Source organism: Vicugna pacos, chromosome 18, assembly GCF_048564905.1.
Source record: "Vicugna pacos chromosome 18, VicPac4, whole genome shotgun sequence".
NCBI classification, from domain to species: Eukaryota; Metazoa; Chordata; class Mammalia; order Artiodactyla; family Camelidae; genus Vicugna; species Vicugna pacos.
The window spans coordinates 5,691,808-5,707,329 of NC_133004.1; the positions used below are offsets into that span (position 1 = coordinate 5,691,808).

General features: G+C 46.1%; 1 long non-coding RNA gene across 1 annotated transcript in view; it reads right to left on the bottom strand.

The window, feature by feature from the left end:
* Positions 1-6,754: 6,754 nt before the first annotated feature.
* LOC140686890 (uncharacterized) overlaps positions 6,755-15,522 on the bottom strand; it is a 53,990-nt gene continuing 45,222 nt past the window's right edge. The window contains exon 5 of the long non-coding RNA XR_012060892.1: positions 6,755-7,121. This is a non-coding gene — a long non-coding RNA (uncharacterized lncRNA). The remainder of the gene's footprint in view (positions 7,122-15,522) is intronic.

The window sequence follows — 15,522 nt, forward strand, 5'->3', positions numbered from 1 at the left end:
TGCGAGCGAAAGCTGGGGGTTGTGCTTGGAGGCCAAGTAGCAGCTTGTGCAACGGATTGACTGAGGAATTACTTAGGGAACTCCCCTACCGGGGAACACCTGTGTCACCATTCATCTGCGTGGATTGGGGCTGCACAACTCCCCCTCACACAAGATTGTCTCCGGAGTCCTGAGTGTTGGGAAGTTCCTCCATGTGACAGCAGCATCTAGGTTCAAAACAATCCCTTAGCTTGTCTTCCGTGATGGCTTGCCCTGCCAGGAGTGCGGGAGAAATTGGAGGTTGGGCTCAAAAACGAAGTATTAGCGAGTGCCTATCCATGGGATGTGGAGTTGTTTATCCTACATCCTCCAGCCTAGGAATAACTGTGCCCCCATAAAGATGCATGGACTCTGTTTCCCCACTTCCAACACTCACACAAAGACGTGCTCAGGTATCCTGAGTGTGGGCCGGCACTTTCAAGTGACAGCAGCGCCTGGGTTGTAATAGCATCCTTTAGCTTGTAATACCTGAGTTGTTCCCTAGGCCTGGCTCTGAGGGAAAGCTGGGGGTTGAGCTTTGGGGCCAAATAATAGCGAGTGCCCCCCGATGGACTGAGGAATTATTTAGATGAATTCTCCCTAAAGGGGTACACCTGTGCCCACATCCATCTACGTGGAGTGCGGATACACTAATCCCTCCCCTCACAAGTCTGGCTACCGGAATATGAGAGTGGGAAAGTTCCTCCAGCTTACATCAGTGCCAGTGTTCTAGTAGAATCCTTAAGCTTCTGTTCCCTGATGGATTGCATTAGCTGGAGTGCGGTTCAAAGTGGGATTTGTTCTCTAAATCCAAGTAATAATGAGTGCCTCTCCATGGGAATTGGAGGTGTTGAACCAACAACCCCCAACAAGGGAATACCTTTGCCCACTGGAATATGTGTGGACACTGTTTCTCCACCAACAGTACACACACGAAGAAGCTTTCTGGAATCCTGAGCATGGGGAGACTACTCCAAATGACAGCAGCACCTGGGTTCTATTAGAATCCCTTAGCTTGTGTTCCCTGAGTATTTACATAGGCCATGCTTTGATCTACGTGGGGTTTGGTCTCTATAACTAGGTTTTAGCGAGTGCCTCTCTATTGGCATGGAGATTTTAAAACTACATCCCTAACCTTTAAACACCTGCCCCCCATATAAATGCGTGGTCTCCCTTTCCCCACCTCCAGCACACCCACGAAGAACAGTTCTGGTATACTGAGTGTGGGTAGGCACCACCAAATGACAGCAGCACCTGGGACCTTATAATATCACTTGGCTTGCTTTCCCTGAGTGTTTCCTTTGGCCAGGCTGTGAGCGAAGTTGGGTGTTGGGCACCAAAGACTAGTAATAGCGAGTGCCTCTCTATGGGCAGTGGAGGTGGTTAAAGTATATCCCCAACCTGGGAACACCTGTGCCCCCATAAAGATGCGTGGACCCTGTTTCCCTCCTGCAGCACACACACGAAATTGGGTTCAGATGTCTTGAGTGTGGGGAGGTTCCTGCAACTAACAGCAGCGCCTGGGTTGTAATACAATACCTTAACTGGTCTTCCATGATGGCTTGCCACGGCCGGTGAGCGGGGGGAAAGTTGGGATTGGGCTCTAAACCAAGTATTAGCGAGAGCCTATCCATGGGATGTGGGTGTTTAACCTACAAACCACCACCATGAAATAACTGTGCCCCCTGAAAGATGCTTTGACTCTGTTTCCCTACATCCAGCACACACACGAAGAAGTTTTCTGGTGCTCTGAGTGTGGGGAGGTTCCTCCAACTGACAGCAGCACCTGGGTTCGAATAGAATCCTTTAGCTTGACATCCCTAAGTGTTTTCCTAGGCCTAGCAGTGAGCGATGGTGGGGGAAGGATGGGCTCTAAAGCCAAGTATTAGAGAGTGCATCTCTGTAGGCAGTGGAGGGTTTGAAACTACTTCCTCAACCTTGGAACACCTGTGCCCCCATAAAGACGAGTGGACTCTGTTTCCCCCCTGCAGCACACACACGGAGACGTGGTCAGGTATCCTGATAATGGGGAGGCTCCTCCACATGACAGCAGCGCCTGGGTTCTAATAGAATCCCTTAGATTGTTTTCCTTGAGTGTTTCCCTAGGCCGGGCTTAGAGGGAAAGCTGGGAGGTTGGCTTGGAGGCCAAGTAGCAGCAACTCCCCGCCGATGGAATGTGGAAGTATTTAGAGGACTTCTCCCTAATGGGGAACAAGTGTGACCCATTTCATCTACTTGGATTTTGGCTCCACATCTCCCCGCCACAAATTGTTGGGTTCCGGAATCCTGAGTTTTGGGACATTCCTCCTACTGTCAGCAGCGCTTGTGTTCTTGTATCCCTTAACTTGCCTTCCCTGATGGTTTGCCTCTGCTGGAGTGCAGGGGAATGTGGGGTTTCGGCTCTAATACCAAGTATTAGCCAATGCATCTACATGTGAATTTGAGAAATTTTAACTAAAACCAGCAACGTAGGAATACATGTGCCACCTGAAAAATGCCTGGACTCTGTTTCCCCACCTCCAGCACACAAACGAGGAAGTTTTCTTCTATCCTGAATGTGGGGAGTTTCCTCCAAATGACAACAGCACCTGAGGTCTAATAGAATCCCTTAGCTTGACTTCCTTGAGTGTTTACCTAGGCCGGGCTGTAAGCGAATGTGGGGGTTGGGCCCTAAAGACAAGGATTAGCGAGTGCCCCTCTATGGGCAGTGGAGGTGTTTAAACCAAATCCCCAACTGTGGAACACCTGTGCCCCCATAAAGATGCGTGGAATATCTTTCCCACCTCCAGAGCACACACGAAGACTTTCAGATATCCTTAGTGTGTGGGGCTCCTCAAAATGACAGCAGCGTCTGGGTTCTAATAGAATCCCTTAGCTTGTAATAGGAGTGTTTCCCTGGTCCGGGATGTGAGGGAAAGCTGGGGGTTGGGCTTGGAGTCCAAGTAGCAGTGAGTGACTCCTGATCGATTGAGGAAGTACTTAGAGGACTTCTCCCTAAAGGGAACAATTTTGCCCCCATTCATCTGGGTGGAGTGGGGCTGCACAACTCCCCCACAAACAAGAATGTGTTCCGGACTCCTGAGAGCAGAGAAGATCCTCCAACTGACAGCAGCGCCTGGGTTCTAACTGAATCCCTTTGCTTGTCTTCACTGATGGTATGCCTAGGCGGGAGTGCGGGGGAAATTGTTGTTTGGGATCCAAACGAAGTATTTACGAGTACCTCTCTATGGTTAGTGGAGGTTTGTAAACTACATCCCTAACCTGGGAACACCTGTGCCCCCATATAGATCCGTGGAGTCTGTTTCCATACCTGCAGCACACACACGAACACTTGCACAGATATCCTGATAGTGGGCAGCCTCCTCCAACTGACAGCAGGGCCTGGGTTCTAATAAAATCGCTTAACTTGTCTTCCCTGTTTGGTTGCCTGATACGGAATGCGGGGGAAAGTGGGGGTTGGGCTTTAAATCCAAGTATTAGCGAGTGCTTCTTCATGGGAAGTGGAGGTTATTAACCAAAAACCCACAACCTGGGAACACCTGTGCTCCTTGAAAAATGCGTGGACTCTCTTTCCCCACCTCCAGCACACACATGAAAAGTTTTCTGGTATCCTGAGTGTGGGGAGGCACCTCCAACTGACAGCAGCATCTGGGATCTAATAGGATCCCTTAGGTTGACTTCCCTGTGTGTTTTCCAAGGACGGGCTGGGAGCGAAGGTGGGGGTTGGGCTCTAAAGCCAAGTAATAGCGAGTGCCTCTCTAAGGGCAGTGAAGGTGTTTAAACTACTTCATCTACCTAGGAATAACTGTGTCCCCATAAAGATGAGTGGACTCTGTTTCCCCCCTGCAGCACACACACGGAGACGTGGTCAGGTATCCTGATAGTGGGGAGGCTCCTCCAAATGACAGCAGCGTCTGGGTTCTAATAGAATCCCTTAGCTTTTAATAGGAGTGTTTCCCTGGTCCGGGATGTGAGGGAAAGCTGGGTGTTGGGCTTGAAGTCCAAGAAGCAGTGAGTGCCCCCTGATCGATTGAGGAAGTACTTAGAGGACTTCTCCCTAAATGGAACACTTTTGCCCCCATTCATCTGGGTGGAGTGGGGCTGCACAACTCCCCCACACACAAGAATGTGTTCCGGAATCCTGAGTGCAGAGAAGTTCCTCCAACTGACAGCAGCGCCTGGGTTCTAACTGAATCCCTTTCCTTGTCTTCCCTGATGGTATGCCTAGGCGGGAGTGCGGGGGAAAGTGTGGTTTGGGATCCAAACCAAGTATTTACGAGTACCTCTCTATGGTTAGTGGAGGTTTGTAAACTACATCCCTAACCTGGGAACACCTGTGCCCCCATATAGATCCGTGGAGTCTGTTTCCAGACCTCCAGCACACACACGAACACTTGCACAGATATCCTGATAGTGGGCAGCCTCCTCCAACTGACAGCAGTGCCTGGGTTCTAATAAAATCGCTTAACTTGTCTTCCCTGTTCGGTTGCCTGATACGGAGTGCGGGGGGAAAGTGGGGGTTGGGCTCAAAATCCAAGTAATAGCGAGTGCTTCTTCATGGGAAGTGGAGGTTATTAACCAAAAACCCACAACCTGGGAACACCTGTGCTCCTTGAAAAATGCGTGGACTCTGTTTCCCCACCTCCAGCACACACATGAAGAAGTGTTCTGGTATCCTGGGTGTGGGGAGGCACCTCCAACTGACAGCAGCATCTGGGATCTAATAGGATCCCTTAGGTTGACTTCCCTGTGTGTTTTCCAAGGACGGGCTGCTAGCAAAGGTGGGGGTTGGGCTCTAAAGCCAAGTAATAGCGAGTGCCCCTGTATGGGCAGTGGAGGTGTTTAAAGAACATTCCCTCCCTGGGAACACCTGTGCCCCCATAAAGTTGCGTGGACTATGTTTCCCCAAAACCATCATACACATAAAGACTTGTTCAGGTATCCTGAGTATGGGGAGACTCCTCCAACTGACAGCAGCGCCTGGGTTCTAATAGAATCCCACAGCTTGTCTTCCCTGATGGCATGCCTAGGCTGGAGTGTGGGGGAAAGTGGGGTTTGGGCTTGAAGTCCAAGTAGCAACGAGTGCCCCCTGATTTACTGGGGAAGTACTTAGAGGATTTCACCCTAAAATGGAACACCTGTGCCCCCATTCATCTGCGTGGACTGGGTCTCCACAACTCCCCCCCACACAAGGCTGGGATCCGGAATCCTGAGTGTGTGGAAGTTCCTCCAACTGACAGCAGCGCCTGCGTTCGAATAGAAAAACTCTGCTTGTATTCCCTGAGTGTTTCCCTAGGCCGGCTGCGAGCGAAAGCTGGGGGTTGTGCTTGGAGGCCAAGTAGCAGCTTGTGCCATCCTACTGACTGAGGAATTACTTCGGGAACTCCCCTACCGGGGAACACCTGTGTCACCATTCATCTGCGTGGATTGGGGCTGCACACCTCCCCCACACACAAGAGTGTCTCCGGAGTCCTGAGTGTTGGGAAGTTCCTCCATGTGACAGCAGCATCTAGGTTCAATACAATCCCTTAGCTTGTCTTCCGTGATGGCTTGCCCTGCCAGGAGTGCGGGGGAAATTGGAGGTTGGGCTCTACAACGAAGTATTAGCGAGTGCCTATCCATGGGATATGGAGGTGTTTAACGTACATCCTCCAACCTAGGAATACCTGTGCCCCAGGAAAAATGCGTGGACTCTGTTTCCAGACCACCAGCACACGTGCGAAGAATTGTTCTCGTTTCCTGAGTGTGGGGAGGCTCCTCCAACTGACAGCAACACCTGGGATCTAATAGTATCCCTTAGCTTGACTTGCAAGTGTGTTTTCCTACACCGGGCTGTGAGCGAAAGTGGGGGTTGGGCTCTAAAACCTAGTATTAGCGTGTGCCTCTCCATGGGATGTGGAGGTGTTTAACTTACATCCCCCAACCTGGGAATAACTGTGCCCCCAGAAATATGCGTGTACTCTCTTTTCTCACCTCCAGCACACACACGAAGTCGTGCTCTGTTATCCTGAGGGTTGACAGGCTCCTCCATCTTACAGCTGCCCCTGGGTTCAAATAGAATCCATTAGCGTGTCTTCCCTTTGTATTTTCCTACGCCGGGCTGCAAGGGAAAGCTGTTGGCTGGGCTTGGAATTCAAGTAGCTGCGAGTGCCCCCTGATTGACTCTGGAGGTAATTAGCGGACATCTACATAACTGGAAACAAGTGTGCCCCCAGCCTTCTGCCTGCTGTTGGTCTCCCCAGCTTCCCCCCACACAAGGCTTTTTTCCGGAATACTGAGTGTGGGGAAGTTCCTCCAACTGATAGCAGCGTCTGGGTTCTAATTGAATCCCTTAGCTTGTCTTCCCTGAGTGTTTTCCTAGGCTGGTCTTACAGGGAATGTGGGGGTTGGGCTCTAAGCCAAGTATTGGCGTGTGCCTCTCTATGGGCAGCGGAGGTTTTTAGCCGATATCCCCCAGCCTGGGAACACATGTGCCCTCAGAAAATGTGTGGACTCTGTTTCCCCACCTCCAACACACACACGAAGTCAAATATGGTGGAATGACTGCTGTTATTTTAGATTCTACAAACTCTTAAATGGATTGATTTCTATCTCCATTATACAAGCACTCCTGGGTAACCTTTATATTCATGTGAGGATCAAAAGAGTACTCATTAATAGTATTACCATACTTGTACTGAATTAACTCTTCTGTAACAGTATAGTGGCCACACTTCTTAACAACTGCCTCTGTAAGTGTCTTGTAAGTCACAAATATTTATTATAAAGAAATTATATAAAAAATAATAACAATTACAACAACTATGTTGTTTATAACGATGATAGTGTTAGCATCTCCCTCTCATATTAAACAATACCCATCACTGGATTCCTTAGGAAGCAACGCCAATGCATTTTTGGACTCTTCTAAGTCTTCACCCAATGAAGCCTTTTTACTCACGCTGGTCCACCACAGCCAGAATTGCTGTTACTTTCATGGTTGACTGCCACGCTGTGATGTTCTGGGCTTTTTCTCGCACCATGCGTCTATAATTTGTAGTCAAGTTTCCACGTACCGAGTCTGATTTCCAATATATTGTTCTCCAGAGCCAACAGAGGGGCCACTGGAAAGAGGCAACAGATAATGTGGTGAACCCAAACTGAATACCTGTTTAAGGGATGGACACATAACATGCAGTGGTGGACGGATGGAAAAACAACATCAATTCCTTTACTCCTGTAAAGAGAGGGGGGCAAATGGTGAACTAAATCCCAAAGAGAAAACACATTCATGGTAATAATAATGTTTAACAGTGAAAGAATCCAAACAAAAGGCAAATATAATATCTCTGGGAAGAAGACTTATTACAAACTGTTTCTTTCACGTATATACCCTTAGTAGGAATAACATACTTAAAAATCTTCAACCAACCATAGTTATTTGCTCGTAATAAACTTGGGAATCTTGAAGCATATTATTCACTATCAGTGTTGAAATAATGCAATCTTGGAAGATAATTTGTAATTGAGGATTAAAAAAAGAATATTGTGGATTTATCTAACAATTTAAATAGGAATAAGGAATGTACTTTTGGGAAAGCTCTGCATAGAGAATGTTGGAGGAAATGCACTGAAAATAGGCAAGTGAGCAAGCTCCCTTGAGTCTGGGAAGGTGAGTGCAGCACATTCAGAGAGTCTATGAAGTTATTACAAGTCACAGAAAGGTATGCAATTAAAGTGTCTTCCTAAGCAAAATATCCTTCTTCAGGAATTTTTATCTTGATATTTCTATGATCTGTGTGGTCACAGGAAGTCAAAGTTATGGTGGTGGCTTAGAAGTTCTTTTCTCTCTGTCTGTAGTTTACAGGGCATTGCTACAGATGGGGCAGCAGAGATCTGCGGTAAGCTGTTCCATGGGGTGGGGGAGCAGTTAGAAATGATAAGGCCAGAAATCTAAAAGACATTTAGACCCTCCCCTCCTAAATGGCAGACCTTTAAAGTAAACTAGCACAGGTATGTAACTAAGCCAGAGGATGACAGGCAAATTTAAAGTCCCTTTAGTGTTACTGATCAGTCAAGGGGTAGGGACCACTCTGGCCAGGAACGGCAAGACCGTGGATGGGGTGGATGGGTAGGAGGAGCTGACATTTGCTTCTGATCTGAGAGGCAGGGATGTGTTGCATAAAAGCCGACAGTGCTGGAAAGATGCAGTAGGTCCACAGCCCAAAAGGAGCTGTCATATTCAGGGAGGTCAGAGAGCAAGAACCAGAGTTAGTGATGCCAGAGTGTCAGCAGCGTGGCAGCAGTGATGTCAGTATCTGTGTCCAAAACCCACCTAACCCTACATGAACTCATCTGCCTACAGGGGGCAGGTAAGTAGCAGAAATGTGTGGAGTGGGTGCAGCCACTGGCAAATTGGCAAGTGGACATCCTAAGGAAACACACTGCTCACAGTCACCATATTGGAAAGAGTGCCCCACACTGTCAGATCTCCTTCTCATTGCCAGAAATTAGGAGTTTATTAGCAATCAACCCAGTTAAAAACCCAGAAAAGATATCATTTATAATGACAACAAAGGCACAGACTATTCAGAAATAAATTAATTAAAAATGTTAAGATGATTCTGATAAATGACTTAAAAAAAAGAAAAAAAATATGATGATTGAATGAGCAGTAGAATGCACCATACTCTTCATTGGGCAGACTCAAGCTTGGGGGACATAGAACATTATTTCTCCAAAGTAAATTTAGAATCTGAATGCAAATTTAGTTAATAATCCAAAATGGATTTAAGAAAAACATCTGAAAGGTGATCGTATTGTTCTTCCAGAAATATACACAAATATACAAATAAAATAATGAGGAGGGAAGTTTGAATTTGCAGTATTAGGGATATTCTGGAAAAAGATTAAATAGGACCAACTCTAGGAGGCATTAATCTATGGTCGTGGAAAAAGTATAGAAATAGTGCACTGAGAGTATGAATGTAATACAATGCATTTGAAGAATAGACGTGGATATATTTGAGATTTTAGTAATATTATAAAACTGACACTTCAAATCAGTGGATTCAAGTACTGGAGTAATTAGCTAAATCATTGGAAGACCTGGCACAGTGTCCCCACTTTTGATATTAAAATAAATTCCAGATAATTTATTAATTAAAAAATAAAATACCAGAAATAACCCAACATGATTTAATCTGTTCAGATATTCAAATGAGAAGAACTTTCTAAAAAGCTTTTGGAACAAAGACCAATAACAGCAAAGGCCTAGGAACTCATCAAGGCCAGAAACGCCCACTGTAAAACAAAACTAACCCTCTCCCAACCCTCTCACGGCCCTGTGTTGCTCTCTGATACATTCTACTCTCTCTTCTTCCCTTTAAAGTCCAGTTTCTTGGAGAAGTGCCAGCGCTGATGACTCCTCCAGGGCTCGGAGCCCTGCATCCCCCACGGCCCTCACCGCGGCACTGAGACAGGAGTTGCACTGCCGGCGGCTGTGTGTTTCAAACCAGTGGGCATTTTCAGCTCCTGTTTATTTGATTACCAGGTAGCTTTTGCCGTGGACAAATATTTTCCTCTCAGTGGAATGTTTTCCCCCCTTAATTTTTGTTTTACTTAAATAAATTTTAAAAGCCCAGGCAGAAAAGTGTGTGTGCACATATGCACACACACAGATACACACAGATCTGTTTTTTAAAGGCTACCTTAGTCCTCCTCCTCCCTTTCCCCAGTCTTGGCAATTAAAGGTGGGATTTAGCCCTTGCTTTTTTGCCCCCCACACCCCCAGTTTCTCACTATGCTCCCTTTAGTCAGTGTTCAAATCCCTCTTAAGCCAGGTTACAGCCTTCTCTGTGTTGCCTCAACTAGCTTTCTCCCAACTGCTCTACTGTTATTTCTCCTGGTGGATTTCTCGTCTCCCATTTGCCATGTTCATGGCCCTTTTCCAAAGGGCCTCTTCTTCAGTCCTCCACCTGGCAGGACTGAATCGCCCCCACGGCCTCACCCACAGCTCCTCTGAGCTCCTGACTGGTGAATCCAGCTTAACAACAGACATCACCCCTCAGATGTCCCATAGACACTTTGCACTCAAACTGCCACACACAGAACCATCTCAAAATCAGCTCTTCCCCTTACACTGCCCCTGCAGATCCTCTTTCAAGATGGGTCACTGGAAAGTCACCTCAGCAGCTCTGTGGCCCACCGCCCCAGCCCTGCAGTCCTACTGCAGCAGTCATCACTTCTGCCGCCCATGTCCCTCTCCCTCTGCCCAGGGCCTCTCTGCAGGCGTGTGACACTTGTTGTCTGGGTTACCTGGATTGTTCCCAAAACATCCTTTCCCCCCAAAATATGGGCCTCTCCCAAAAATAGTAGCTTCCATTCTGCTGCTAGAATAACCAGATATTCTTCAACATAAACATTATGCAATTCTCTTACTTACAAATATTCCAATATATACCTGTTTCATTAAGGATACATTCAAGTCTAAGCACACAAGGCCCATCGTGACAGACGCCATGTGCACCTGATATTCCCACCTATGGATCCTTTGTTCTAGCCCTACTTGTTGTTCTTCAGTCTAGCCAAGCCAGTTCATGCCGTGTACACTTATGTCTCTACCTCTCTGCATGAAGTGTCCACTCCCTCTACCACACATTAGAGAGCTAACTTCCTTTCACCTTTCAAAATTCAGTTCAAATATTTCTAGCTCTAGGAAGTCCAATTTGTGTTCACCTGGTTAGCAATCCATCAACTACTCGCCAAGTCTCGCCTGGCCTGGGGAGTGCAGACACCAAGTCTTATCTGTCTTGGTCTCCCCAGCAGCTGATACAGTGTTTGGCATAGCAGGTGCTCAGTGTTTTTTGGATAGATAAACGAATGAATCGGTAAAGAGATGAGAGGTCTACAATCCCCCCCAGTTACTCAGCTGCCATTTTGGGAAGCTCATTCTGCAGAGTTAAGGAAATGTCAGTGCAGGTGGTGGGCAGACAGAACAGAGGTGAGGGCGTGGGGGAGACAGGCCTGGTCCTGGAGACCACAGGAGAGGCGTGGGTGGGATAGCACTGGAGAGAGAGGGAATGGACGGTTCGGGTGCAAGGAGATGTTGAAGAACAACTGATATTAACTGCAATAAATTAAATGGAGAACATAATATATGAAGGGAAGATCAAGTTAACACAGCAAGGGTGGAAAAGGCAGTACCAGAGACAAAGAGCTCTCACTTCATCCCTCACAGCATTTCACTTATGGCGCCCGCCCTCTGGGAAGGCAGCGTCAAATTTTTGAGAGACTGGTGTTTGTGCTGTGGGTGCTCTAAGTACAAAATGGTATCTTATGGCTTCCAGATTTTAAGACTGATAGATTATTTCTCTTATGTCCCATGTCTGAGTTCTCAGACAGCAGGATCTTTCGCTGGTGTGGGGAGAGCTATTGTGGTTAACAACTCAGGGTTACTCTAATAATCTCAAAGGACAGTGGGGAATTCACTAAAACAAATAAAAGAGAAATTTCACTCAGAAAAAGCCATATGCCATATAGAACCTTGTGGGGCCCTTGGGGGCAATATTACCGCCAACTCATCTAATAGTTTTATGTGAGTGTGCTGAAACTCCAAGCTCAAGTCACTTAAACACGTATGAGGCCCAGGGTCCAGGCTGTGGTGCTCCAGACAATGATGGGAGGATGAAAAGCCTGACTACAGCCTCCGACAGGATCAGTCCAGCCACGGAGCACAATGGACACGGACACGATCATGCACCATCAAGACAAGAATCAAGTGCAATTCATGCCTAGACAGGAGAGCAGATAATCTCTAAAAAGTGGAGGGGTCCCTGCCAAGGCTTGGCAAGAGTCCTTCCAGGCAGAAAAGCAGAGAAAGATACTTCAGGCGAAGGAGACTAGGGTTGGTGGCTGGGTGCGAGGCCTAACGAAGCTCAGGTGGAGGGCTCCAGGGTCATCTGTCAGTAGCTGTTCCCCTTCAGCAGCTAAGAGGCATAACTAAAAAGGCAGGTGGGGTGACATTAATGATCATGGGAAAAACTGGGAGGAGGAAACTGAGGTCAGGAGATCACCACCTAAGGCAATTTATTTTAGAGGAACAAAAATAATTCAAAAAGCACTTGGAAATTCTACCTCCCATGAATGAAAAGAACACAATATAAGTTTCACTCCAGCGTTGAATACAGAAAAACAGACTGCCTACTCTCAGAAATGGATTGAATTTTCTAATTCGTCAGGGATTATTTAGATAATAGGAAAACAAATAAATCTGAACAATCTCTCTAGAATAGCTGTTACTCCATCCTGTTATGTAGGGAGAATGTAATTTAGGAAAAAGTAAACTCCCTCTATCTGTAGACTTATAAACAGGAAGCACAAAGAGGTGCCTTTGCAGACATGAACCCGCATGCATAAATGCAAAGCCTATTGACCCAAATCCTTTCTTGTCTCCTAAGCTTAAAAAAAAAAAAAAAACTACTTCAAGGCAGTGGTGAGCTGAAAGGGCTCAGATACAAAACGTGCACTTCATCAGCCTTCTAGTAGATAAAAGTGCGCCATGCATAATAGAAAAGATAACGTTTCCTATGGAAATCTATTTTGAGATGCAACAATTTAAAGGCAACTAAGAGCTCAAAACCAAGTTCAACCAAAGAGAAACCGAGCCCAAGCAAATGTACAGAAATGGACAAAGACATTGGAGAAGGAGGAGATGTGTGCTCTACCGATACTCCAGATCAGCAAATTCATCTTGAATCCAAGCCAGTGATGTGCCATGAGGTCACTCAAGGAATCAGGCAGAAACCATATCAAAGGCAGGTGTGAGATGTGGAAGGGGTGACCCTGTGAACCTTGCTGCAATGAGGCAGGATGCCCTTGCGGGCTTTCTGCACAGGCCGGCTGGCTCACATGACTCTGTTTAGAAGGATATCAGCCAGCAGCTGTGCCACATGGGCTACAGCCCGAGCTGAGTCAAATCTAGTAACGGTTCTGAGTTCATCCTCAGACGACATGACCAGAAGGATCTGAGAATCAATGGTGGAGACGTATCTGAATGAGTATTCCATTTCATTCCTTGGCAGTAAACATTCAGCTTTGTACAACATAAATATTGACAAAGATACACACAGGCACCCTATTTGAAAGCCTGACTGCATAATTGCATCTAATGGAGAAAAGTGGGCTCCTTGTCGATATGCTAGGTCATTGTTTGGCTCGGTAACCGATGCTTCTGAGACCCAAAGCATATTCTAGTATAACCGACAGCACAGAAATCTCCACTGATGGCTTACTCATTTCAGGGTATTCATAAAATAACCCCAGTTTGCCCATGGGATACAGACGGTTGTCCCATTCCCATCGTGGGGTGGTCTGTTCTGCTTCTGGAACTGAGGCACCATTAGATTAATGACCCAGCTGTCAAACAGATCAAATTATAAGGCAGGATATTATCAGACCAAGGTCATAAAAGTATTACTGACATTTCAAGCTGAACACATCATCTTCCCAAGAATTTAATTTCTTGTTTTCAGGATAAATTTCTTTTTATTGCTGCCTCCCTACCCTCAAAAATTGTGAAAACTAGACCTGACCACATACCTTGGGTTTACCAAAATTGTAACGACTACTGCTACTTTATCTCCTACCTCCTTTTCAGGTGGGCATTTTAGGTTTTAGAAGATGCCTTCCCTCATTTGTCTTTTTTACCCCCATTTCTCTGCTATTATCCACCATGGCCTTTCCAGTCTGAAAATCTCACAGAAAATAAGTAAAAGACAGAAATACAGGGTCTGTGAGCCGGTGATAAGTGCTGTGAAGGAAAATAAAGGAGGGTGAGGAATGTGTGCTAGGGAGGAGTGGGGATGGGGCAGTGACCTTTGAATAAGGCAAAGAAGGAAACAAAGGGGTGGGCAGAGGAGGGGCAGAGGGAACAGTGATTACAGGCCTGGAGGTCTCTCAAGCTGGAAAGACAGCATGGAGACTGGTGTGGGCCACAGTGAATAGGAAATAAGTGGTGGTTTTGGGGGTGGAGCCTTAGAGGCTGCCATGAGGATGTGGGCATTTTTCCCTCTGAAGGAATTGCGGAGCCATGGAGGGTCACCGAGCAAAAAAGTGATACTCTAACGTTGGATAGAACAGGTCCAAGACCCTAATTTAAGCTGAACAAATCAAGGGCCAGAGAAGTGGCATGCCACCTCAAATTCAGTGCAGAGCTTGAAAGAAACACAGCCTCGACTTGCAGCCCAGTGCTCTGCCCCCTTCTGGATGCTGTCCCACAGAGCTGTCTCTAACGTTATGTTTTTTCCTCACTCAGAGGCTTGTGGGCCAACTGAATGCTTTCCCCTTTTTCAAATGGCAATTTTTCCTGAAAGGAAATCAGAGTTGGCAGTGAAACAAGGCATGGACCTGTAGCCTACAGAGCTGTTGTTCCTGAAAGCAATAGCTGGTGCGTGGTTTACTCGTGGAGTTCAGCAGAAGAGACAGAGCAACAACAGACAACTTAGCGTCTGGCTGAGCTTCGACTGACTGCACTGCACGTTTGGATGGATTTCAAATTTGGACAGTGAGGCGGCTTCACATGAAAGGCAGGTGTATACATCATACATGCCCACACGTCTGTATGCATACACACGTAGACACACACAGAGCATATGATGTGACTTGTAAAGAGCTGCCTCTTCTTGGTTTCCCACGGCCTCTAATCTCAGCATTAAGCTTTCACTGGCCATGCTCCCAGGTTTGCTACGAGATTTCTTTGCAATGGAACTTGCCCTTCACTTCACAAACTTTCCCCACTTCTTTCAATGACATTAGGGGAAGAGCAGGGAGCACTGGGAAGTGCTGGGGATATGGACTCGAGATACCCCTGAATCTGAATCCACACTTCATGGCTTATTTTTTATTTAACTTTATTTACATTCAAAATGCAACTGTTGCAGATCTCAGAAGATGACTTACACTCACTGCTATGGCAGAATGTTGCGGTTAGTAGACCCACCACTGGATCCTCTTATTCAACACATTCTTCCAATAATTCAGATATTACTGTATCACAAATGCCCATTTCTATATTTTGATATCTGCTTTCCAGTATAATTATCTTCCTTCTTTATTCTCTAAATCTTATGATTTTAAAACATATTTCTGAGAAGTGTTCCACAGGCACTTTACATATGATAATTTGATAAAGAGATCCTGGAGATCAAAACCACATTTAAATCCTGAGATAAACTCAACTGTGTCATATACATGGCTAGGTTTAGTCTGCTTACTTTGTTACTTTGTTTAGTAATTTTTGTTTCAAACAACAAGATCCTTCTGTATAGCACAGGGAACTACACTCAATAAATTTTAATAGCCTATAGTGGAAAAGTATATGACAAGGAATATATATATATATATATATGAATCACTATGCTGTACAGCAAGAATTAACACAATATTGTAAACCAACTATACTTTCAACAAAAAAAGTTGAAATAAAATTGAGAGATGAAACTTCAACTGCCCAGGCTGCTGTCAGGA